Here is a 26,947-nt window from a genome sequence, read left to right as displayed (position 1 = left end):
ATACCTCCATTTTAAATTAGTTAAAATCTAGGGCTATTTGTTAAGAAGTCAATTTGTAGCACCACAGGACTGTGTGGCTTTAGATTACTTTGTCATACAAAGACAAGTTAAGACAAGTTAGTACCCCCTCCATCTCTGGTACTCTGTAATTTTGGGTTAATAAATATTCCTCAGTACTTTATTTTTAATTAATAGATTTTGGTTTTTTTTAGAGCAGTTTTAGGTTTATGTGATGGAAAGTACAGAGAGATTTCATGCGCTCCCTCACCACCTACCTCCCACACAGTTTTCTGTTTGATGTATTTGTTAAAATAAATGAGATGATATTGATATACTATTATTAAGGTGTAGTTTACATTAGAATTTACTCTTTTAGTGTGCATTCAATGAGTTTTGACAAATGTATAATAATGTATCCACCATTATAGTATCCTACACAATAGTAGTTTTACTACCTTAAAAGTCCTCTATGTTCCAGGGTTCATCACTACTCACCCAGCCCCTACAACCTCTGTTTTTACTGTCTTCATGGTTTTACCTTCTTCAGAATGCCATAAATTGGAATTATACAATATGCAGTCTTTTTAAACTGATTACTTTCATAGAGAAATATACATTTAAGATTCCTCCATGTTGTTTTGTGGATTGACAACTCATTTTTTTGTTACCTCTTTTCCATGTGACTATGCCACAGTTTGCTCACCTATTGAAGTATACCTTGATTGCTTCCAAATTTTGGCCATTATGAATAAGGCTGCTATAAAACATTCATATGTAGACTTTTGTTTGGACATAAATTTTCAACACACTGGGATAGTAAATACCAAAGAGTACAATTGCTGGGTCATATAGCAAGAGGAAATTTAGCTTTGTAAGGAACTGCCAAAGTATTTTCCAAAGTGGCTGCACTACCTTATAGCCCCACTAGCAAAGAATGAGAGAGTTCCAGTCACTCTACAAGCTCAATAGCATTTGGTGTTGGGTTGTAAATTTTAGTCATTCTAGTAGCTGCATCCTGGTATCTTGTTTAAATTTGCAATTCCCTAATGCTATCTGATGTCGAACATCATTTCCTATGTGTATTTGCTTTATGAATATATTATCTGATGAGGTGTCTTTTCAGATCTGTGCTCCATTAGTTTTAATTGGATTGTTTTGTTAATGTTGAATTTTAAGAATTATTTATAGATTTTGGATATCAATCCTGAATGAGATATGTAGTTTGCAAAGATTTTCCCCTCCAGTCTGATGTTTGTCTTTTCATTCTCCATATTTATAAGGATATATTCTTTTTATTTAAGTTTAATTATGGAAGGATTTTTTTAAGGTAAGATACTATTACTATTGATCACAGCATTTACAGTTTAGAGAGGCAGCTGGCTTCACTATGGAAGCAAATTTGTTATATGAGGGTCAAATTTAAATCTTAAGTTAGTATGTGTATGATGAATCAGGAATATAACATATCTTGTTGTTGGTTTGATGTACATCTTGGGAAACTTTTGATCCCCTTTCCAAAAATAATGCACACATACCAATGGTTCATACTCCCTCCTGGGCCATGGATCAACACTTAAGAATATTTTCCCCATGTGATGACCCATATAATAACAGAACATCAGAAATAAAATATGAAAAAAATGCCTGTCATACACATACAAGAAGAATTCAGCTGGAATTGTCTGGATTGTTTGTTTTGACATCATGTAGAAAAAAATCCTATTTTTACTCTAAGGGTTTTAAATTGATTAAAATATTTATTCTGTGAAAAAGGCTGACCCTTTTATTATTCACTCTGTGCTTGAGCATAGTCATGTCATTTTGGTTTGTCATAGGAACATCTGATTTAATAGAAATGAGGTAATCAGTATCAAATTGCTTTTATGAAAAGTAGGTACATATTAAAAATATGAAAAGGTCTTCCATAGATAATAGAAAAGTTTCTACTGACTTAATTATATAGTCCAAGTAAAGATGTGCACTGTTTTGAAAATATCTTTTAAGATTCTTGTGCATAATTAAAAAATAAGAAATGACAGCTAAAGATGATGCAAATGAAGATTAAATGTGTAGTTTATAAACTAGCTGTCACAGTCTGGCTAGAGTGGTAGGATTTTCCATTTTTATTTTCTCTTTAAACTTTTTTATTAGGAAGATTTTAGACAAATAATAAAGTAGAAAAATAGTATAATGAAACTTCTTATACTTACCAATTCATCACCACACTTCCTTTATATACACCCCCTCCAAAACCATTTCTCATTGTTCCCATTTTTTTTTAAGATTTTATTTATTTATTTATTTGACAGACAGAGATCACAAGTAGGCAGAGAAGCAGGCAGAGAGAGAGGAGAAAGCAAGCTCCCTGCTGAGCAGAGAGCTTGATGGGGGGCTCAATCCCAGAACCCTGGGATCATGACCTGAGCTAAAGGCAGAGGCTTTAACTCCCTGAGCCACCCAGGCGCCCCTCATTGTTCTCATTTTAGCCATAGATTATTTTGAAACAAATTCTAGATATCTCTTTTCTTCTAAATATTTTGGGATATACACTAAAGACAGTTTGATGTTCCCTTTTTAAACATACAGCAATTCTTTCCAATTCTGATTATTATTAAACAGCCAGTGTTCATATTTCCCTGAATGATAAATTTTTTAAGCTTCCTATTCTTTTCAGTTCATGAAGTCATAAAAATATGGTTTTCTGCTTTCTGAGAGCTCCCTTCTTTTATCTGAACCTCGCCTTTTCATTTCATCTGTTGTTCCTGTCTTGTTCAATTTGGATTCCACTTTAATGTTTCTTCTTAGTGCACGCTTTATCCTTGAATGACGCTTAGGTCTGTTGTATTCTTACACTGATCATACTCCAAGAAATCTCCCTGTGGTCCCCAGATACTCCCTGTGACTTTTGGTCTAACTTGGTGATGTTCTTGGACTTTTCTGGAGTATATGACAATAATTTGTAGCCTCTCTGGACCCAGGGTCTATAAAAAGCTTCCTTTTTCATTCTTCATTTCTCTATCTCAGCTTTTAGTACCATGAGATTCTTCCCAGTTGTGGTGATTTGTCCTTCCTCACTCATTATGAGGTTTTGTGGGATATATTCTTATGAAACATATTAGGCTAATTACTACAGCAAGTTATATGTGGCTTAAAACAATATAAATTAATATTTTAAAGTTCCCAAGTTCCTTTTGCTATATAAGGTAACTTCCATCAGTTCCAGGAATTAGGACATGGGTACCTTTGGGAACCATTATTCACTTTACCATAAGAAATTTCCTAGTAAGTCTCACCCATGAATTTTTGCATTTTGTATCTTAATTTGTACTTTGTAATTTTTATGATAAACTTAATTAGGTGCAAATACATTCTGATCCACATCTTCCCTATATCTTATTCCTTTCCTATTTATGTAACAGAAATTGTTTATAATCCTGGGATAAATTACTCCTATTTTTGACAAATGAAGTATATACTTAGTTTAGTTCTGCAATAACTGGAGAAAAAATGCTTCAGAAACATACATAATTTATCCATAAAGAGACAATTTATAGAATATTTTTTAAATAAATATGTTTCAGGAACTCCTAGCTTGAAAGGGAAAATTTAATTTATTTCATGCACATTTATAAATACCAAGGTAAATCTAAAAGTATTATGTGGACGAGGTGGCCGAGTGGTTAAGGCGATGGACTGCTAAAAGTATTATGCATCAGTAAATACTAATAATAATAATAGTAAAAATAATTGTTTAGTTTCTATTTTCTCAACCTCAATATTATATTAACTTTAGATTAATATCATCCCATTGACTGAGGCTAATCAAACTTACTTTTACATTGTTAATAATATCCATTTTTTTCTAGACATCTGTAGACAATATCATTTGTCTCAGTGCTGCAAAATAATTTCAATAGACATTTTCAACACCTCCCCTAATTCTACCGTATTATGTAGGAAATGCCAAAATTTTAGTGTTTAATATTTAATAGCCCAACTGACCAAGGTACAAGTTGTGAAGGTGTGAAGTTACTATGTTCAAGAAACTTGGTGAAGGGTGGGTTGTAAACTATGTAATGTATGATAAGAAGAATGCACACATTATAACAGAAAACTTGTTTACACATAGTAGTAGCAAAAAGCCATTCGGGTGTTTGGCTTGTAAAAACAATATTCCAGATTTCAGGGTAAATTAGCAAACTTCATCTCTTTTTTGTAGGACAGCCATCTTGTTTTTATCCCTCCAGTTCTTCCATCCCACCCTGTGTCAGGAAGTTTACAATGTTGTTTATTATAGGTCACCAATGAGAATACTCATGTCATCAATTCTTCCAATGATCTGGTCAGACATGGTCTGAAATTTATCTTGCATCTTTTGCAAAAGTGTCTGCACCACTGACGTGAAATCCTGCGTAGTCCTTACCACCTCCTCACTTCCCATTTTGGTGGTAATGTCTCAGACCTTCTCAAACCTAGCAAGGACAGACGCCAGTCACAAGACTGTGGGGTGTATGGGAGATGGAGTTCAGCTCCCGCACAGAAATGATCTGGAGGTTTCATGCTTCCCTTTCATGGTTGTTGCTATTTGTTTCTTTGTTTTGTTTTTAATAATCATGGTTTTCTATCTGTTGTTCATTTCCCGTCTCCACCATTAGGCATCATCTTCATCAGGAAAGTCCTTGTCCATCATGTTCTTTGCTCCATGTCCAGAAAATAGTATGAGCATATACTTATCAATGAATGAGTGAATGAAGTGAGCAAAAGAAGGAATTTAGAAGTGAGTAACACCAAAACCATTCTATAATGATCATAATATTGCACTCATTCCATAAATGTAAGGAATTCCCATGCCTGACCCACAGTGTGGAAAACAAGTGAAGGCAGTGGTGGGGATGAAGCTGGCAGATATCCTTACTTATTTTTTTTTCCAGATTAAGTATTTCCCCTATTACAAACTTACTGCAAAATTATAGGAAGCAAACTATTTTGGCCTTCAAACTTTGGGTTCTAAAATAAATTCTAAGACCATTTCACTATTTCGAGTAAAGTAATTTGTTTAATATGTTGCTTAATAGAAAGTCACAAAGATTTACTATGTCTTCTAAAAGCTTAGTGGTTTAAGCTCTTACATTTATGTCTATCAACCATTCTGAAGGGTCATTATAAATGATCTGGAGTAAGGGTTCAACTTCAGTCCTTTACATAGGAATATCCAGTTTTTCCAGCACTACTGGTTCAAGACCCTTCTTCACCTATTGAATTGTCCTGGCATTCTTGCTGAAAATCAAAAAGTTATAAAAATAAGTTATAAAAAAGTTATAAGAATAAAAATAAAAAATAAAAAATATTTTAAAAATAAAAAAGTTATAAATATAAAAATAATATAAAAAATAAATGAAATTTAAAAATAAGTTATAAAAATAAAAATTAAAAAGTTATAAAAATAATAAAAATAAAAAATATAAAAATAGGCGTTATTTTTGGACTTTCAATTCTATTTCATCAATATGTATTTCTTATCTATATGTCAGTACAATACTGTCTTAGTACTATAGCTTTGTATTGTTTTGAAATTATGAATGTGCATTCTTTGACATTTTATTTCAAAAGTGTTTAGCTCTTTGGGGGTCTCTTGTATTTCCATGTGAATTTTAGGACTATCTTGTCAATTTCCACAAAATAGTCACCTAACATTTTGATAGGAATAATGTTGAGTCTAATGTCTTTCTATCTGTGAATAGGTAGTGTCTTTCCATTTTGTTGGGTCTTTAATTTCTTTAAACAGTGTTTCATATTTTTCCATGTAGTCTTCCACTTCTTTTGTTAAATTTATCCCTAAGTTACTTTATTCTTATATGTTCTATTTAAATGGAAGTGTTTAATTAATTTCATTTTCAGATCATTTTTCACAAGTATATAAAATATAATTTACTGTGTATATTAATATTATATCTTGAAAAATTGCTCAGCTCATTTAATATTTCCAAAATTTTGCATGTGTGTTTGCGGGTGTGTGCATGTGTGTGTAAATTTCTTAGATTTTTCTATGTACAGGATTATGTCATCTGCAAATAGAAATAGTTGCACTTCTTCATTTCTAAGTCATAAAGCTTTATTTATTTATTTATTTTGCCTAATTGCTCTGGCTAGACCAACTAGTGAAACACTGGACAGAAATTGTGAGAGCAGACATCTGATTTTAGTAGGAAATCATCCAACCTTTTGTGATTAAATATGACATGCGGCTATGGAATTCTAGTAAATAGCCTTCATCAAGTTGAGGAATTTTTTTTTTTTTTTGTCCCGAGTTTGTCTTTTTATCATGTAAGGATACTGAATTCTGTCAAATGCTTTTGCTGCTTCTATTGAGATAGCCATGTCATTATTTTGTCCTTTATTATATCAGTATGGTATATTATATCAGGTGATTTTCCAATATTAAAGCAACCTTGAATTCCTGGGCTAAATCTCACGTGGCTATAGTGTATATATTTTTTTATATGTTGCTGTTTTTGGCTTGCTGAAATTGTTAACAATTTTTCTGTCTATAGATATATCAGTCTGTAATTTTGTATTTTTGTGTGTGATGTCATTATCTTGTTTAAATAGTAAAGTAACAGTGACCTCATGGAATGGGTTGGAAGTACTCCCCTCTCCTAATTTTGGAAGAGCTTTTGAAGGGGTGTACTAATTTTTTCTTAAACATTTGGTAGATTTTACCAATGAAGTCATCTTGACCCAGAATTTTCCTTGTTGGATTTTTTTCTCTAAGAGAGAAAGGGGTACGTGAGAGCCGGGAGGAGAGGGACAGAAGGAGAGAGATATTAAGAATCCCAAGCAGGTTCCTTGTTCAGCACGGAGCCCAATATGGGGCTCAATCTCACGACCCTAAGATTATGACCTGAGCTGAAATCAAAAGTTGGATGCTCAAAGAACTGAGACCCCCAGGTGTTCCTCTTTGTGGGCATTTTTTTAAATTGCAAGTTAAGTATGTGTCCTAGTTATAGATCTACTGGATATTCTATTTCTTTTTGAATCAGTTTTAGTAGTAATGTCTTTCTAGGAGTGTGTCCACTTTATACAGACTAAAACCATACCTTAAAACAAATATCACAATAAAATAAGTCAAATGAATTATTTGGTTTCCTAGTGCATGGAAAGTTGTATTTACACTATACTACAGTCTATTAGGTGTGTAATAGCAATACATTTAGAAAAATGTACATATCTTAATTTTTAAATACTTTATTGTTAAAAGAAAGTAAGCATTTTCTTAACTTTTAGGAGTCATAATCACTGACCACAGATCACCATAAAAAATAAAATGTAATGGGAAAGTCTGAAAAACTGCAAGAATTATCAAAAGGTGCCACAGTGACACAAACTGAGTAAATGCTGTTGGGAAAGTGACACAGAAAGTTCTGTGAAGTGTTTCCACAAACCTTCCGTTTGTAGAAAATTCATTATCTGTGAAATGCAAAAAAAGCAAAGTGCAATTAAATGAAGTATTCGTGTATCTAATTTCTTTGCATACAATTTCCATAGTATCCTCTTATCATTATTGATGTCATGGAAATAAAAAGGAATATATTACCTCTTTGATTCCTGATTTAAGTATTTGATATCTTTTTCTTTTCTGTTAACTATTTTTTTCAGTATTATGAGTTTTCTACTAATTATTTCTTTTAATGAAGATGCAATTCTCTTTATTGATGGCATTAAAATAACTAACACCACTTAGCACTGGCACTAACCCACATGAATTATATAGGCCATAGCACTGAGCAATCGTTTAGAGTTTCCTTGCTATGCCAGATGTTAATCTTCTGTTTCTAAACCACGGAGATTCTCAGAAGAGATTGGGAAGGAATCCAGGCACTTGGAGAAGACGTTAGTACCATCTGGTACAAAAGTATTTCAATATTGGAATGACTGGTACAGCTGTATTTGCACTCACCTACTAAATAGCAGCCTTATTTATAATTCTCAAAACTGCATCTTGAAGCAGCTTTCTTTTCGGTGTGAGTTTTGGAATTACATAGTAGTAATGCTCATGTAATTCTATGAATATAATAAACTACAACTGGATCTTATACTTTTAAAAGGGAAGATACTATGGTATATAAATTATACCTCAACTAGGTTACCATAAAATCTGTTAAGATAATAAATCAATGCACTTTACATAGGTTTCATATTGAGAATATTGATCTATAATTTGTATGAATTTAGAACATTCTAATTTGAATGGTGATCTATAATTATTAGGTTTACAATTAGATTGATCTGTTTCTTAAAAAGGCAAAGTCAAGAACAATTAAAAATGAAATATTATTTTAAATGTTTCAAAACTTTTTGCAAAATTCTAGTATATGAATGTGCTTTTAAAATGTACACTATGCGATTGGTTTGACTCCATAAAAACTGTAGAGATGTTGGCAATAAATCATGCTTAAGAAGCTCTAAGGTGTCTTCCAAAACTGTGAATGATTTACTTGTAAAAGGATGACATTTAACTATGCACCTTTCAAGGGTCCCTTGAGTAAGATGAAACATTGTGTTCTTTGTTGATCTTACTTGGTACCCCTGTGCAGATTAGTGAAAAATTATTATCTTTCTTGACTTAAAGAGCTATTTCTTATGTTAATGGTAAAGTGAAAGTAACATACTTCATATGGGATATAAAAAATGTTAACCTTTTTTTTACCCTCAAGGAATTATACTCAGTCATAAACTCAGTAAAAAGGATGAGATCATTACTTAGTTTGAGACCATTTCAAGACGAAGGAAGACATGAAAACTTGCATATGTCAAGATTTTTTGGAAAGTTAACATTAAATTACACACTTTTTAAAAAGTATCTGTTTAGAAGTCAATTTAAGCTAATCAAGTAAAATGCATAAAAGCTGAATAATTTCCCCTATTTGTCCTGGTGAGTAGAAACAAAAAAATCACAAAAATATTTAAATTATAATACCATTATATTGAAAGGCATGACATATATATGACTTGGCTATTAATTAAAATAAATTATAAATTGTAGGTGAATACCTAAATTTGAAGCTTTAAATAAATTCAGTCAACATAGAATTCAAGTTAATTCTAAGTTATCAGATGATAACTAGCTACCATAAATTAATAATTTGGACACCTGGGTGGCTCAGTCATTAACCGACTACCTTCAGTTTAGGTCATGATCTCAGAGTCCTGGGATCTACCCCGGCATTGAGCTCCCTGCTCTGGGGGAAGCCTGCTTCTCCCTCTCCCACTCCCCCTGCTTGTGTTCCCTCTCTTGCTGTGTCTTTCTCTGTCAAATAAATAAGCAAAATCTTTTTTAAAATCAATCAATCAATTAATAATTTACCACTCTTTTATTAATAACAATAAATGAGATTATTACATTAATGATGTTTCCCTTTTTCCTGTATATCATAAAACGGAATTCCTTAGAATCAGTATTATCTTTATCACATCTTTGTCATTAGCATTACTCATGTTTTTTAATTCCTGTATACATAGTTATATGTGATTTACTGTATTATCATCTGATAAAATCCATAAAACCTTCTATCGTGGTTTGTCTCTTTACCATTTAACTTCCTTTAAAGTAAGTTTCTTTCTTATTTAAAAATCAATCAGTCTGGAAAAGAAAACCCAAAACTCTGGAGTTAAATTCCAGCTCTCACTGTTTCTAGCTTAATGGCATGGACAATCAGTTCATCGTGTAAAAATACATGTATAACAGTACCTATTTTGTAGATTTCCTTCAGTCCATAAACTGACTACTATATTTCTTGTTTCCAACAAAAAACCTCCCAACATATTGACTCCTGCTAAATTGTCACATAACCTATTATATAAATATAAATCTCTATAGTGCCATAGACAAAACTAAGTCTGAAACAAAATTAACAAAGGTATTTTGTTCATAAACTTGCAGGAAGAGAAGCTACCTAAGTCACCTTTGTTTCAGCAGCACTTTAAGATGTTAGATGGGGAAATCTGATGTCTTTCTTTTTTACATTCTTTGGTAGCGGATCTTCTCTTACTATCTAGAAGCATTTAGAGATTTCTCGACATCTTCACTGTTAGTCTCTATTTCTCTATAATGTATACAGCTATAGATATTATACTTATCTCCATGTTGGGTATTCCGTGGGGTTTTCCATATGAAGAGGTGTTTCTTCATTCTTAAAATTTGGAGATGTTATATTCATTTTTAAAAGACCCTCTGATCTCTGTTTTGATGTTTCTTTCTTGCTCAAATTCTTGTTATCCAGATATTAGCATTTCAACTTCAAACCTTTTTATCATTTAGGTTTCATTTTATATTTTCTCTCCTCTTTCCTTTTGGAGGTTATTTCAATTCGATCTTCTCACTTAACTAATGTGTTTTTTGAATGAATACAAGCAGCCTAATATCCTATTTACTACATTATATATTTTATTTGTTATATTTTTCATAAGGAGTATTTCCATTTCCTTCTTTCTAGCTGTTTTTCTTCTGATACGGCTAGAAGTTGCCTTTATGTCTTCCAATAATTCCTATGCAGCTCTAGTGTGTTTTGGTATGTCTTTTTAAATTTGTCTTGTATTCTTCAGATGCCTAATTATTCTGATTAATTCATGGTCCACTGAAGTTATTGATTTTTCTCCTTATTAAAATGTGTTGGTTAAAACTGTTGAGCCTCAATCTGCGGGCACTTCAGTGACCTTATGCGGAAGCGAGGAATCCACATTGGTGGAGAATTCCAGCACTCATGCTTGTTACAACACCATGGGTGATTACTCCCATCAGGGATTCACATTTATCCCTGTATGGAGAAATATCAATGCGAGAAGGTAGATTTGATTTGTCGATTTGAATCTACAAATGCAGTAAATGAAGAGAAGAAAGAAATGGAAGATTGAATATCCAAATGTAATGACTACCATAGAGAAATACAAAGGAAGAGAAGAGTCTGGATTTAAAAATGTGCCTTGTATCTCTCCTGTCAATATTGCTTCTGCCTGTAGTGACACCCCCCAGCAAATAGACACACCAATTCAAAATAGTCTTCCATTTCCCCCACGAGTTTTCCGAGTTTGTTAATTTTCTTGGTGGTGGCTATTTCGTGGTAGTTCCTGAATTCATGTTCCTATACCCTTCCCACGTTCTTTCTGAACTAATTTGGAGAAGTTATCCAGCAGCTCTTATTTTTTACACATCTGTGAGGAAACTAAATTATAATTTACTTTTATATTTTCAGCTTTATGTAAATACAGTGGATGTGTGGGTACTTACTACTTTCTAAACTAACTGAAGGTTATGTGGATATCAATTTTTTATGATAAATATGTTAAGTATTAAGGTACTGCATTAATAATAAATAATATTAGATTTAAAAAAAACCTTCTTAGTAACAAAAAATCATTTGATAATCTTAAAAACATATAGAATGGTTGCTTAGTCATCTGGGAAACTTTTAAGGGCCAATCTCCAATCTAAATCAGTTTTATATGTTAATGCACACATTTCTTTGGTGATATAGAGAATGTAAGACAACTATTCTCTTCATATATTGGGAAAATGCAAAATAGCATATAGATACCTTATTAAAACAGAATTTAAGAGTCCTTCCTATTGAAATTGACAATGATTATAAATGATGGCCCCGAAAACTGAACAAAATCAATGAGCAATACATTTTAAGATTACCTACAAACAAGATGAAGTTTTTTATTATATAAATAAATGTGTACAAGTGCATAATTTATGGACATATTTTTAAATAATTTTTGTCTAACCTGCAACTATAGTATTATACAGTTTTCCTTTGTAAAATAAATAATTTTGTTAATAGCCTATTATTTGAATAAAATATTACTCTGATTATTAAGTTACTGTGGACAATAAGATAAGATATAGTTTAAAGATAGAAAAACTTATGGAATATGAGATATAAAATCACAAATTGAATGTTGCAATAGTTGTGCTAATAGCAATACAATATAACAAGTGTAGAATTCTGCTCAAAGGGAATTTAGTTTATTTTAAAATGTATCTGCCATTTTCTGTGATAACACATAGTCAGGTTAGCTTATGTTATATGAAAAGGATCACTTCATACATTCCCCACAAGCATTATGCTGGCAAAATACTTCATTCTCTATGACAATTCTCACTTTGATAACAAGGTGATATTTGGGGTACACAACTGTATAAAATATTGTTTCATTTTAGAACTTCAGAACAACTGCTGTAAAACATCCAACTTAATAGCAAACAATGCTTATGTAAATTGTAAAACCCTGTTCAGGAACAGGAACAGGGATAGGTGAGTCGGAGAAGTAGAAGCTTAACTCTCATTTCTGCATTGCACAAAATAATTAGTCTCCAACATTGCTTAACTAAGTGAACATGTAGATAAAATAATTTTTAGCACTCATAATTTATGTTTGACGAGATGAGTAAATTCTAATAGCCCAAAAATGATTCTGGAAACAATACAGAAACCTGTTAAAGATGTAGAAGTGAAGCACTACAGGCCATATCTCATTTGTTAGAAATTCTTTTCTGCCCTTTTGTGGTTCTGTGTTCTTAGTATTAAGCTCTTCTGGTAGGGCTTTCTTTCAGAACTAACAAATGAAATTCCAGGGCTTAGGTTTGAGAAAGCTGCTAGGGTAAAAAGAAAAACCAGAAAGATAAAAAAGTGTTTCCTTCTCCTTTATGGCTGTGGAAATGCAGACAATATTCCGCATCAAGGAGCTGGTTTTGATAAAACGATGAACTGAAAATATTAACAAATGCATCAATCTTAATCACCTTTTAAAGGTGAATGGTTGTATGAAATGTATAATCCTCCTCAGGTTAGTGTTTAATAAATGCGTATTTTAAGGCAAATGTTTCACAGGGTTTGTTATTATGTCCGCCAAAATATAATCTTTAATCCCTAAATGTCTGTGCTTCTCTTTGGTTGTCTTCCTTAACTAATAGTTGTCATGTTAATAATGTTCAGAATTCCTTTTGTATTTTTATCAACATTTAAATATTTGTCAATCCCTTTATAAAAGCAGAGAAGAAACTAGATTTACCATCCTTTTCCTCTATGATTGAAACCATAAACTATGACTTTCATAGATTCCTTACTAATACAAAGAATTTAAAGGTCTTTCATATTTAAATTAACAAAATAAAGGATTCCATATGAATGTGGCCCCAGAATGTGGACAAAATCATTGACTAGTGCCTTAGTTGTTGACTATTTGTTGTTGACTGCCGTGCCCTTTACAACAGTATTTAGATTTTCTTTGAGGTGCATCTTTTCTTTCTTGTAACCACAGCAGCTAAAATATACACTCTCTTAAACATGGGCCCAACCTATTCAGTCCACCACTTTATCTTCAGACAGTAGGTATCACAGTTCCTGAAACACAGAATTCATGTACCAAATATTTATTGGAACAAATGGATCATGTAATGGATAAATAATGATTCATTAAGGATTTGGGTTTGAAATTATATTCCATACTATGTCCCATATATAGAAAACATGGAATGTTTAAAATAGATAAGGTCCTCATCAGGATTCTGTTGGCAACTTAGGTTTGAAAACAAACTTAGAAAAAATGTTTTGGAGAGTCTTGACTTCCAACTAAATTAGTTTTGAACTGTGGTATATAAGAGCAAAATACTTCAATTTCTGGTTTCGAAAACTGTACCTTCTAAGTAATATAGAAAAATCAGGGACTAGGGGTAGGAAGCTCCATTAAAATGGCCATTATAATTTAAATGTATCGGGGGCTCCTGGGTGGCTCAGTCAGCCAGGGGCCTTTAGATCGCACTGGTGGGGCTCCCTGCTCAATGGTGATTCAGCTTCTCTCTTTCTCCCTTGCCTCTTCCCCTCCTCCTGCATTCATGTGCTTATGCGTGTGCTCTCTCTCTCTCTCTCTCTCAAATAAATAAAATCTTTAAAAAAATGTAAATGTATTGAATACATTCTTTTTTTCTTTTCAAGATTTTATTTATTTACTTGTCAGAGTGGGGGAAGGAGCAGGCAGAGGGAGAACCAGGCTCCTGGCTGAGCAAAGAGCCCCACATGGCACTTGATCCCAGGACACTGGGGGCATGACCCACCGAAAGGCTGATGCTTAACTGACTGAGCTACCTGGGGTCTCTGAATTTGTAAAAGCTAAATAATTTCTCAAACATGGTGCTGTAATATATACTGTACTAATAAACTGTAATGTACTAAATATATAATGGTATACATAATAAAAATTATTTTATAAAAATAAAATAATAAGTACTAAATAATAGAAAATAATAACAAGTAAAATAAAAAGTAATAAAATATGAAATGCATGAATTTAAAGCCTCACAGAGTCAAAATAAGAAAAAATGTATATAACTCATACACTTATGAAAACTTAAAATAACTGTGAAATTTCTTGGACAGCTAAAATGTCAAGGCAGCCAACACTGTCTTAATGTCTGAGTATAAAAATCAGGAAATGATAGAATTTTCCTTGTTTAGAAATACTTTATCTCCAGCTCTTGGCTCATACCAAATGTGAAACAATTATTTGTTAAATGAGTAAACAATTCTTACAAGATTTGACTATTTGTTACTTGTTACAGGAGTTTCCAGTGACATTTTACTAAAATATCAAACATCTTGACTTACCAAGACAAATGTATGCAGTCTGCAAAACCCATAATCAAATTCTTCAAAATCTAATTATAAATTCATTAATGAGTCATACATATTAAAAATCTTAACATGCAGAACACCTTGCTTTCACTAATTTAATCTACTTTGTGTTAGGCAAGTAGGCCAGGCTGGTCTGTACCACTTCTGTTTGTCCCTCAGGCGTGTATCTCTTCTAATCCTTTTTAAAATGTCTGGAGGTTTATGGGGGAAGATAAGTCTATTAGCCTGAATAATATTTAATTAGAAGGTGGTTTAGGTTTTGTAGTTATTCTCCAGTGTATGAGTATCAGAGCTGGATATCCGCGTAATGTGGAAAGTATATATCAATAAAGGAAATGAGTATAGACGTTGATAAATCAAGATAGGGGCTGTTTGTTGGTGGTTCCACTTTCTTAAGGTAACTGCCCAAAATGGCAAATTAAATCTTGCCTATGCAAAAGAACTGAGCCCAAAACTGGACTGAATTCTGATACCGTGATATAGCCAGTACTTCCATAAACCAGCTGAGTTCTTGTGCTGGTGGCCACAACTAGTACTAACATATTGTCAGGGAACACTAAGAGGCCAGTTACCAATCTGAACCTAAATAGGCAGTTGAAAAACACATTTCAGCAAATGAAAGCACCCAGTCCAGGAAAATCTGATCCAGCTTAATACCACAAGTAATTCACTGAATTTAAAAGATTGTATAAGATGGAAAGATCACGCATTTAAGTAATTAGGCTATTAGATGTCTTACGTGAATTAGATTTTTTTTTTTAATATGGAGTTTCTCGTCAGACTAAAACAAATGAAAATTTGGTGAATATAATCACTAAACTGCAAGCAAGTGGCATTAGTATTCCACAAGTACACTCAAAAACAGAAAGAGGTGATTATTTAAAACTAAAAAAAAAAAAAAAAGATATGCACAAATCAAAATAGAACATCTATAAGTGGGGGTGGGTGGTGAAAAAGCAGGATATCCAATATCCACAAAACCAGGGTCAGGATAGAACAGAAGGTTGAAAAACCAGACAAAAAATTTTGAGATTGAGAAACAGGGTTTCTCAATCTTGACACAATTAACATTTTACACCAGATAATTCTATGTTGCAAAAAAGAGGTCCTGTGCAATCAGCAGTATCACCAGACATTGCCAAATGTTCCATGAGTGTCAAAATCAACTCTGGTTGAAAACCAATGACGTAGAGAAGGAGTTATGCAATGAATTACAAAAAAAAAAAAAAAAAACCATCCTTTTTATTTTTCTTTTCTTTTCTTTTTTTTTTTTTTTTTAAATCCCATCCTTCTTTTATGCATACTAGTCAGGAATGTACCAAACTCAGGCTAGGCAATGGATACACAACGCTAGTGATGCTTATATTATGTCTCCAGCAGGTAATTATACACAATAATTATGAAATAAGGCTTATTGTTAAGCTGCTTATTGGTTTTATTTTAACCTCACAAGACATGACATAAATATGATTTTGCCCATATTTTATAGAAATGAAAAATAAGGTTGGTAAGATAGCAGTTCCCCAAAGTCATATATCTAGTAAAGATTATTATTCAGATTTATCTGAATGTAAAATCTATGAATAAGGATTAGATTATACTGCCTTATGTTTCTTGTATTTTTCCTGCTTCAAAAGGAAGCAGTATTTGAACACCTTAGATATAAGAGGTAAGAGTTGGTGTTAGTCTATTATAAACTGTTATAAAGAGTAGTCTCTTTAGGATTCACAGGAAAAATAGTCAGGTTTTTGATGAACTAGTTTTTTTAAACCTATAAATATTATTCATAACCTGCATTAGCAATATAGGAAAATCAGAGACAAATCTGAAGAAAAAAAAGTTTTGATTTTTTTTGTATTGACTTTAATTCCAGCTTCATCATATTGTCTGACCAGTTTTTCTGTTTGTCTTTATTGCTACAGTATTATTTTACTGTTTATGCTTCTACATGTATTTTTGTAAGCAACATCAAAGCCACCCTTGGAATCTGTTCAAAGGAAATGGGTTATTTGTAAATAGCTAAGAAGTTCAACAGCATGGATTGCCACACAAACCCACGTAAAAATCCAAAGCCAATGTAAATTTAAATAGTCTTCAAAATCTGTTCAAATACATTGAACAGTTTCCTCATTCACAATATAATATAAATACAACCTCCACTATGATTTTTGGTATATTTAATCTTGTAACTATATAATGTACAGAGCTTTGGTCCAGCCACACAGAAAATCTTCCAAAATTAAGTGATGTATCTCCATTAATTTGATAGCTTTACTGCTTACGTATGATTGAATAAAACATCTATGTTTTGGTCATATTTTATTTAACTTTGTTTCAGTTGATGGGGATTGTATTTGTCATCCATATGATAGGTATGATGACAAAAGCTGGAAAGAATTTTGCTTTTCTTTTTTTTTTCCCTTTTCTCAAAGTGAAATGATTATCCTGATTCATTCTTTCAGGCTGCATCTATACAATGACTAGTTTATTCACTCAAACAAGCGGCTAACTCAATACGTAATATCCAGCTGTGCATGTAACAGAAATAGTACCCGTGGGCATACATCTGTGTGGCATGAAAAATATATATATAAATGTACATCTGAAAAACTATATAGTCTCAAATTACTAATCAGTGTGCTCTATCAATAAATAAGTTAATAGACATTTATGAAGCATTTCAAATATGGGAAGAAATTGACCTGATTGAGCATAGGCTCTTAATAAATATTTATTACAAAACCAAAAATAAACTGTTTGGTTGTTGAGATGGGTGGTGAAGTCTGATGTGTGTACTTGTCTGAAGAAGTTTATGTAAATTAAGTAAATTACAGTAAATTATACTGTAAAAAACCAGGGGGACCCATAAGATGTGTCTCATAATTGTTACAAACTATAAAAGTTGTAGGGATTTGGGAGGGAGAGGTTCAGAGGCAAGAACAGAATAAATTTCTTGCAATTATCCAAACATGAGAGGCTGAACTAACCAAATGGCAGTAGAATAGAAATGACAGATGTATGAGATGTTGCACATGATGAATCAACTCTCCTATTTTCAGGCTCCGAAATAGCCTAGATAGTTAAATATGCTGATAATACAAATTTATGGGAGTGGTAAACACAAGGCAACATAAATGAGAATTTGAAAGGGCCTGGAATGTTTTGATAAACAAGCTAGTTGGCAAGCACATTTAAATGACAGCTCCTGTGAAGAAAAATATGTTCAATAATAATTAAGCCCCACCAAAAATTAATGGTTTGATTCACGCACAAACAGTGTTTGTCTTATAAGCAATAGAACCCATAGTTAACATTTATCATGCACACAAAATAATACTTAACCACATTTTAAAAATTTATTAAATATTTTCACATATATTATTTCATTTGATATTAAAAGATCACTATAAGGAAAATAGTTATATTTTCATCAAAATTTATATTTTGATGAACATTCTGTAAGTCTAGTCATCCATTCCTTTCATTGTGTGGCCACCCCATTGCATGGATATGCATTTGAGGCTGCATGGAGGGAATATTGTTAAGTAGAAATACACTTGTATTTATATGCTTAAGGAGATGTATCAGTTATGGTGCTGGCAGGAAAAAGATGTCATTGTGGTGAATTTAGAATTTAAAAATGTGGAGGCACTTGGGTGGCTCAGTCAGTAAAGTGTTTGCCTTTGGCTCAGGCCATGATCTCAGGGCTCTGAGATAGAGCCCTGTATCAGGCTCCCTGCTCAGCGGGGAATCTGCTTCTCCCTCTCCCTCTGCCCCTCTCTCCATTCATGTGTGCGCTCTCTCTTTCTCTCAAATAAATAAGTAAAATCTTTTAAAATACTAAAAATGTGGACATTAATCAATGGCTAATAAAATAAAAAAGGGCTTTTGTCTCAAAGCAGGAAGAGGAGGATGTTACATGATCCCCACAGGGTAGTAAAGAAATGCAGCTTTAATAGAGAATTTCCTTTAATAGAGAAATACAGCTAACCTCTGGAAACCTGGAAGAGTTTGAGCTAGGAAATAAACAAGTCATTCTTACCCATCTCTTATACTTTGATCTTCTCTTGCTGCCTGTTAATGGCCAAATCCAACCATGAACCAGAGGCAAGGGCCCTGCAGACCCAGACTGCAGGAGTCAGCTTCTGAGGACAAGAGAAGGGGAAAGCCACATGGCAAGTGGCTCTGGAAAACAAATAGAAAATATATAGCAAAAAAAAAGTGGCTTTTTTTTTTTTTTTTGGACAAAGAGTCAAAATAACTGGAGTAAATTAGAAGGAACTACATATATCTTTTCCACTTGTAACTTTATTCTAAGTAAATAATAAAAACGGAATTCTGCTCTGATTCATTTTGTGTTTGTCAAGTGAAAATTACTCGGCCTAACTTAATTGAACCATGTGAGTTACCTTTGAAATATATGTAGGCCTGGGTCTAATGGAAACTGACCATTTCTTAAGTGACTACATGCTCAAAATATCCCAAACAGATCTTTAGCAAACACTATGTTTTTAAATAGAGACTAATTTCTTCAAGCTTTGGACAAATCCTGTGTAAAAGTGACTGGGTAATTTTCCGGACTCCAAAAGTCTTTTTTAATAGTATTGTACAAATTGGGATGCTGTTTCCCCTTCCCTTATACATTTGCAGAAGAATCCAATTTCCAGAGATGATTTAGGTATGATTTAGTCTTTTAGCATTTATGAAGTTAATTAAAACATAGGACTTTAATAGAGTAGTTAAGTTCATCAAGTTATTCCTATAGCTATTTTATAAATAGTTTTAAACTGAATATTCAAAATGTCAAGACCATGATAAGATTCTCTAGTGATTCTTAAACAAGGTGGCAGACACTATTACCACTGACTAAAGCAGAGAGTTGGCCTCTCCTTTGGAGACTATCATGTCTCTGGCTTTGGCCATTTAATCATGAGGATATTGATGTGTATTATATCTGCCAGGCTCCATTTAAAAGCTGGTGAACATTGATGTCCCTCACCAGGAAGGCTACATAGTATGAGGCGGTGAGCCCTACATCAGCTTTACTAACCATCTGATTACAATGAGCAGAGCCCTTCCTCCATTAACCAGCATTAGACATATAGAAAGAGTGAGAATTAAGACCCAGAGATTTGGAGGATCATTTTGTACTTCAGTATAAATTAACCAGTTGTCTTAATTGAACTGCTCTAACCACCGTAAACTAGGTGATTACAAACAACAGAAATGCACTTGTCGCAGATCTGAAGGATGGAAGTCTGATATCAGAGTGCCAACGTGATTGAGTAAGAATCCTTTTTGGAACTATGGACGGTCCACTTTTCATTGTATCCTCATAATGACAGAAAAAGAGCTAGTTAGCTCTGACTTTTTCTTATAGAGGTCCTAACTGCATTCATGAGGGCCCTATCTCGTGACCTAATCATCTTCCAAAAGCCCCACCCCCCATCACACTGAGATTTGGATTTCAACATCTGAATTGAGGAGACGGGGGAGGAGCACAAACTTCCATTCGATAACCACAATCATACATGATACAGTCTCTATCAGGAGAAGGTTGTAATTGTTAATACTGCATATGAATCCCTTAATAATTTACACATTTCCTACTTCTTGTAATCTGTCAGAAGAACATTACTCTTCATATCCACGGAACTACTTTAAGTCCATCCATCATGCTATGTTTATGTCTCTTAGCATGTTTACATTCATGCAGAATCCTTCTACTGAAGTGAATTTCTTACCATTCCTTGCCTCACGGTCTTAGTGGTCTCACTATCTCACCTTATTCACACAAAATCAGTGCTGTCCTAGAGCTAATCCACATTGATCCATGAGAGTCAAGTGTGAAATTTTCAGCAACTTTGTACTCCAGTTTTTAAACAGCTTAAGAATTATATAACGTATAATTAAATAAATTGCATTAAAAATAAAATATACACTCAAAACTCTCCTTTTGTTCTAATTTTACTATTTTCCACATCTTCAGGTTGTGTCTGTTTTACATGTATGTTGAAAATAATTATATGGTCTATTACTATTCATCTCTTCCCAACTCCCAGTTCAATGACATCAGTTTGGCAATTTGAAATTAGTCATGGTGATAATATTCACACCACAGATATCAAACAAATACTAGAGAACAGGGATAATTATAATGTATTTTCTAGGCTTAGGGAAGTGTTGGAGAAAACGTTAATAGAGTACATTAAACTTAACAGTCTTCAGTTATTACAATGCAAATACACACAAATATACCAAAAGTGTTGGAGACATATTCTCCCAGTAGTCAAAAAAAATTATCCAGCTTTGCAAAATAGTTATTCACATCCCTGTAAATAGTCATTCACATTCACATACATGTTCATTGTTTCACTTTTATCTTTCTCGTTAACAGAAAAAACAGTATAAATCAATACTCAGCAGAACCACACGTTCGTTGACTGTCTATCGTTAAACATTAACCAGCACACTACTGCACAAAAGTTGCTTCCACTTAAGTTTTACTTTATAATCTTCTCTCAAGAATTTCTTCATGACAATCTGTTGTTGACTGAATGAATGTGTTACCCCAAAATTTGTGTGTTGAAGTCCTAACCTCCAAAATGACTTTTTGGAGATAAGGTCTGTGAGGAGGTGATGCAAGTTAAATGAGATCATAAGGGAGGGCCTAATCTGGTAGGGTTGGTGCCCTTATAAGAAAAGAGGGGCATCTGGGTGGTTCAGTCAGATAGGTTTTGAGTCTTGATTTTGGTCCAGGTCAGGATCTCAGGGTTGTGGGATCGAGCCCCACATCAGGCTGCACACTGGGAATAGAGCCTGCATGAGATTCTTTCTCTTCCTTTCCCACCATTCTTCCTTTCCCTTTCTCCATCTATTTAAAAAAAAAAAAAGAAAGAAGTCAACAGAACCTTCTCTCTCTACCATGTGAGGGCGTAGTAAAAAAGAGGCTGCGTAAAAGCCAGAAGTGAGGTCTTGCTGGGAACCTAACTGGTCAGCACTTTACTTTTGGACTTCCCAGGCTGCAGAATGGCAACAAATAAATATCTGTCCATTAAGCCACCCAGTCAGTGTTTCTATTAGTCACAACCAGTTCAAATAGTTATTGGTTATATCCTGTGCAGGAAGTACTTTCTGAATGCTGGAGAAGCAGCTTTAAACAAGTAAAAGATTTCTTTGCTTTTATGGATATTATACTCTAGTGTAGGAAGGGAAAATAAATGAGTAAGATCAATAAAAATCAGATCACTTATGGGAGTGATAAGAAAATCAAGTAAAATTCGGCAATGTTAAAGAAAGTGTGAAGAGGGGAAAATTCATATATCCAGTGGTAATGAGTCTGAAACGAACATAGTGGTTTGTTCTTCAGATTCCTAACTTTCTGTTTTCAGTATGAAACATCCCTTCTTTTGGTTTTTGAGAATGTTAGAAACTGCCTTTTCACAGCTGAGTCTCCCTTGAAACATTAATATTAGCTGAATTTTCCATATAGGAAAACTCTCTTCCTTGTGGGCAGCACACATACAATGGGCAGAAAATGGTTGTAAGGGCCTGGCTTCCTTGTTTCAATGTAGGCAATTCTTAATGGTTGTCCCAGCTTCACACCTCACTGTGAGACTGGCTGAGGCTTATACATTACTGCATCAGCAACCAACTTTATCCTGTATGACTACATCAGCAGCTGACTCCTTCCTCTGCCCAATCTTGCCTCCTTAATTCCCCACAGCTGTTAATCCTGAAAATATTTCTCCCCAGTATTCTACATGTAAATATCTCTGTGTCAGAGTCTGTTTCCATAGGTAATTCAACTATCAGTAGTTAAAAACAGAAGTGATACCAATAAGCAGGAGCTAAAAATGGAATATCTGACCTTGATTTATCACTGACCAGCTGGCAAAGAGGTCCCCTTCTCCGGTGGTAGGTGGTCCACGGACAGCTGTTGGCATTGGGTGGTGTTGATCAGCACAACTATTGAAACTTCCATGGTGGTGAACTAAGATCATACGCCAGTGGAAGAAAACTCACTAGCTTGTGTGAAGTAACAGGTATCCTGAAATATAGGGAGAATTGTCATCCTGAGAACAATAGAATTGGATGGCTATTCCTAAGGACAATTGGCATAGTAAAGAAGGATAATAAAAGACTGAGGGTGACTGACCAGCAATTAAATACTAAGTGTGGATATTATGGGCAGCATAAGAACAGACTCTCAGGAAGTCACCGTACAGAAAAAGCTGAGCATCAGGCTCTCGACATTCCAAAATGCCCGAGTTATCACATCAGGAAACTCCTGAGAAGGTTGAATTTTCTATCTAGGCATATCTGCTATAAAAATGAAGGTACTGGGGCACCTGAGTGGCTCAGCTCATTCATTGTCTGCCTTCAGCTCAGGTCACCATCTCCAGGTCCTGGTATTGAGTCCTGCATTGTGCTCCCTGTGGAGTGGGGAGTCTTCTTTTCCCTTTTCCTCTGCCTCTCCTCCCATTCATGCACTCTCTCTCTCTCTCAAATAAATAAAAATCTTTAAAAAACAAATTCAAGGCACTAATTGGAAAGGAATAGGGAAATGAGAGATTCAACTAAGATTGAATGAAGACTTATGTTTGAAGCAACTCAAAATCACAGATCTCAAAGATTTATCTGATCCCTTCTGTCTTCAGAACTGCCCCAAACCCTATGGGTTAACTGTTCTAAGAGTTTAACCTATATGAAGAGATTTCCTTCTATAACAACACACCCCTTGCTTAGAGTCTGCCCTACTTCCTGTCCTGACCACCAGAATAAAACTAGGAGGAAGATAAAACATAACCCAGAGTATGCTGAGAGAAAACGAATTACTTCCCCAAATAGGAGCAGTAATAGGTCACCATTCCTCAGAAGAAAGTGAGAGAATATGGTTGCAAATGGATTCTGAGAACTCTGCATCAAGGGGGAAAAAAACATAAAGATAGTTAGGGAAACAGTTACCACATTAGGAGTACTCTCCCAGAATAGAGTACTTAATACTGTGGCTAGTACTCCCAGACACAGTGCAAATTCATTCCTAGGATTGGTCTTAGAAATTTGGAGACAGCAAGTGAAGTAGGAATCTTATGGCAGATATTAAAATTATGATTAAAAATACTTGGAGATATTGTTAAAGGGTACATGTTTGCAAATGGAAGATGAATAACTTCTGGAAATCAAATCCTTTGTATAATAATTACAGTCAACAATTTTATATATAAATAATAGAATAGAATAGAGGAACCTGCTTCTCCCTCTGTCTGCTGTTCCATCTGCTCTCTGTCGCTCTCTCAGATAAATAAATAAGTAAAATCTTTTAAAAAAATAAAATAAATTAAATACTTAGAGAAATGAGAATGCAGAAGTGACATACTGTGCAAAAACCAAGACATGTTTTCATAGAAAAGCCCCAAAGGATATTCCATTTGCCAAAATACTAAAAAATGCAATAGTGAGCGAGGCAAGAGTATCACTGAGAAACTCAGGGGTTTCCGTGTTCTACAGATTAAGAGTGAGAATGGAGATTATTGATACACAACTCTGTTCTAGGGTAGCAATGAGAATGGTCGTGTCCTGGGATCTCAGAGGCTAGATGGCAGCACTTAACCATCAGAAAAACTTGTAAACACAATTACCAAGATGAGAAAGGGAAGATGGAAGGGAAGGAGGGACATGGTTCACAGAGTACAGTAGAATACAGGGTCCACTGGGGCAAAAATGATGGCCCCAGTTAAAAAAAAAAAAAAAAAAAAAAAAACAAGGATTGCTTGGGGAGCCTGGGTGACGCAATCAGTTACACAGCTGACTCGGTTGTGGCTCAGGTAGTGATTTCAGGGTTGTGAGATAGAGCCCTACATCTGGCTCCATGCTCAGAGCATAGTCTGCTGGAGATTCTCTCTCTCCTTCTCTCTGCCCTTCCTGCTCATTCTCTCTCTCTCTCTCTCTCTTTCTCACTAAAATAAATAAATAAATCTATTCTTTAAAATAAGGATTGTTCAATCTACCATTTTTTTAAATTAAGTGTAAAAAATCAGAAGATCAGGAGGCTGAAAATAACCACTCCAATTAAAAGTCATATTCTTCACCCAGTATTCCAATCATATTATAGACTCAGAATCTGTGACTAAAAGAGAGACCGGTCCCCTAGATGAAAGAAAAAACCCGCAACACTCTATGAAAGTGTATATGGTCATACTCCTTCCTGATAAGATCCTACAGTTAATTATTTATGTAACCAGCACTAGTAAAAGAGCAATGTCCAAAACTTTTGAAAATTGTTCAGTTCTCAAAGGACCCAGTTTACATCGAAAACCAGAAATCCTACTTTTAGAATATAGCTAATGGGAGTTCAAGTAATAAATAGTGAGTTGGAACAAGTTGGGCTCACAGTGGGTCCTTCAGGTGCAAGGACTTACAGCTTTTCCCACTTTACACACACACACATACACACACACACGCGCACACACAATGTATAATTTGCATGGACATTGGCAATAGTGGAAGAAAGCCCCTATTGGTTCCTTGGCTAGCAGGGAGTAATCTCTAGTAGTGAAGAGGGGCAAGTAAAAGCATGAGTAAACCCTGCTTCCTACCCATGGTATTGTACCAAAGTAATATAGTATTGTAGAATAGGAATAAATGTCAGAAATTAAAGATGTTCTTAAAGACATAAGTGACACTGGTTATATTTCCCATGAAATCTTATTTTTAATTTGTCACTATGGCCCTTACAAAAAACATTCTGGAGAATAAAAGTAGATGAATGTTGACTCAAGGAAATCAGGGATCTAATTACAGCCTCTATTCCAATATATTATATTTGCTACATAGGTTGGCAATACCTCAGCTGAGTAGGTTGGACATTGGTCTGGAAGAAGCAGCTTTTTTTCCCCCATACCTATGATAAAACCAGGGTTTCAAAGATTACATTCACATGGAATATAAAACACTGTAAATTTATGTTAATTCTCATGCCCACTGTCATAAAAGAGTCAAAAGATGTGGATCAACTGTATGTAAGAGAATATCACATTGTTTCACTGTGGTGTAGTGATCAGGTTAATTGATCAAACCAGAAAATAGCAAGCATGTTCATGAGATAACAAGCAGAGGTCATGAGATAGAACTTACTGTTTTAGGGGCCATGGGGCATGCCTTGACTTACCTCCAAAATAAAGGACCAACTATTGCATTTAGTTCCATCTACCACAGAGAAGGAAACAGTGCTTAAGTAGAGAAATCAGTATTTGCTTACTAATATTTCAGGGTCCATCTCTTTAGATTTTGAAGAGAATGGACTGTAACATAGAACAGTGGAAACTTAGAGATCAATTATTACATAAATCTATTTTATTTTATTTTTTTTTTAAATATTTATTTGAGAGAGGGAAAGAGAAAGAGAAGGAGAGAGAGAGCATGGGTGTGGAGAGGAAGGGCAGAGAGAGAAGGAGAAGCAGACTCCCCACTGAGCAGGGAGCCCCATGCAGGACCCTGAGATCATGACCTGAACTGAAGGCAGATGCTTAACTGACTAAGTCACCCAGGTGCTCCCATAATTCTATTTTAGAAATATTGGTGAGCTATCTAGGATGGCAACAATGGAAATATAGAGAATCGGAAAATGCATGATACATTTTAGGCGTTTAACTGAAAGTCTTTCTATTATATTTGATATAGGAGATTAGATAAATAAGAGATCAAGGATGCTATACAAATTCTTAAATTAGCATACTCTGTTGATACAGGTGATACCTTATAAAACATAGAAAACTTCTGAAGAAATATTTAGAACATGTTAAATTTAATTTACTTAAGAACATCTAAGTGGAGGGGCACCTGGGTGGCTCAGTGGGTTAAATCCTCTGCCTTTGACTCAGGTCATGATCCCAGGGTCCTGGGATCGAACCCCGCATCGGGCTCTCTGCTTAGCAGGGAAACCTGCTTCCTCCTCTCTCTCTGCCTACCTCTCTGCCTACTTGTGATCTCTGTCAAATAAATAAATAAAATCTTAAAAAAAAAAAAAAGAACGTCTAAGTAGAAATAATATTGAGGAATTCAATTGCTAAATATGAATCGGGATATACATATACATGATGTGGAAACCTAAGCCCATATTTAGTACTGAAATTCAAGAGCCTGAAAGAGCCCACTTCACATAGTGAAAGGAGGGAGTTCAAGAATGACTTTTTAGTTATTGCAACAAAGTTTAATAAAAAATAAAAAATAGAATGAGCAATGGATTCTCAGAA

Source organism: Mustela putorius, unplaced genomic scaffold (assembly GCF_011764305.1).
Source record: "Mustela putorius furo isolate JIRA1106 unplaced genomic scaffold, ASM1176430v1.1 tig00000407_pilon_pilon_pilon, whole genome shotgun sequence".
NCBI lineage: Eukaryota > Metazoa > Chordata > Mammalia > Carnivora > Mustelidae > Mustela > Mustela putorius.
This window is presented reverse-complemented; position numbering follows the sequence as displayed.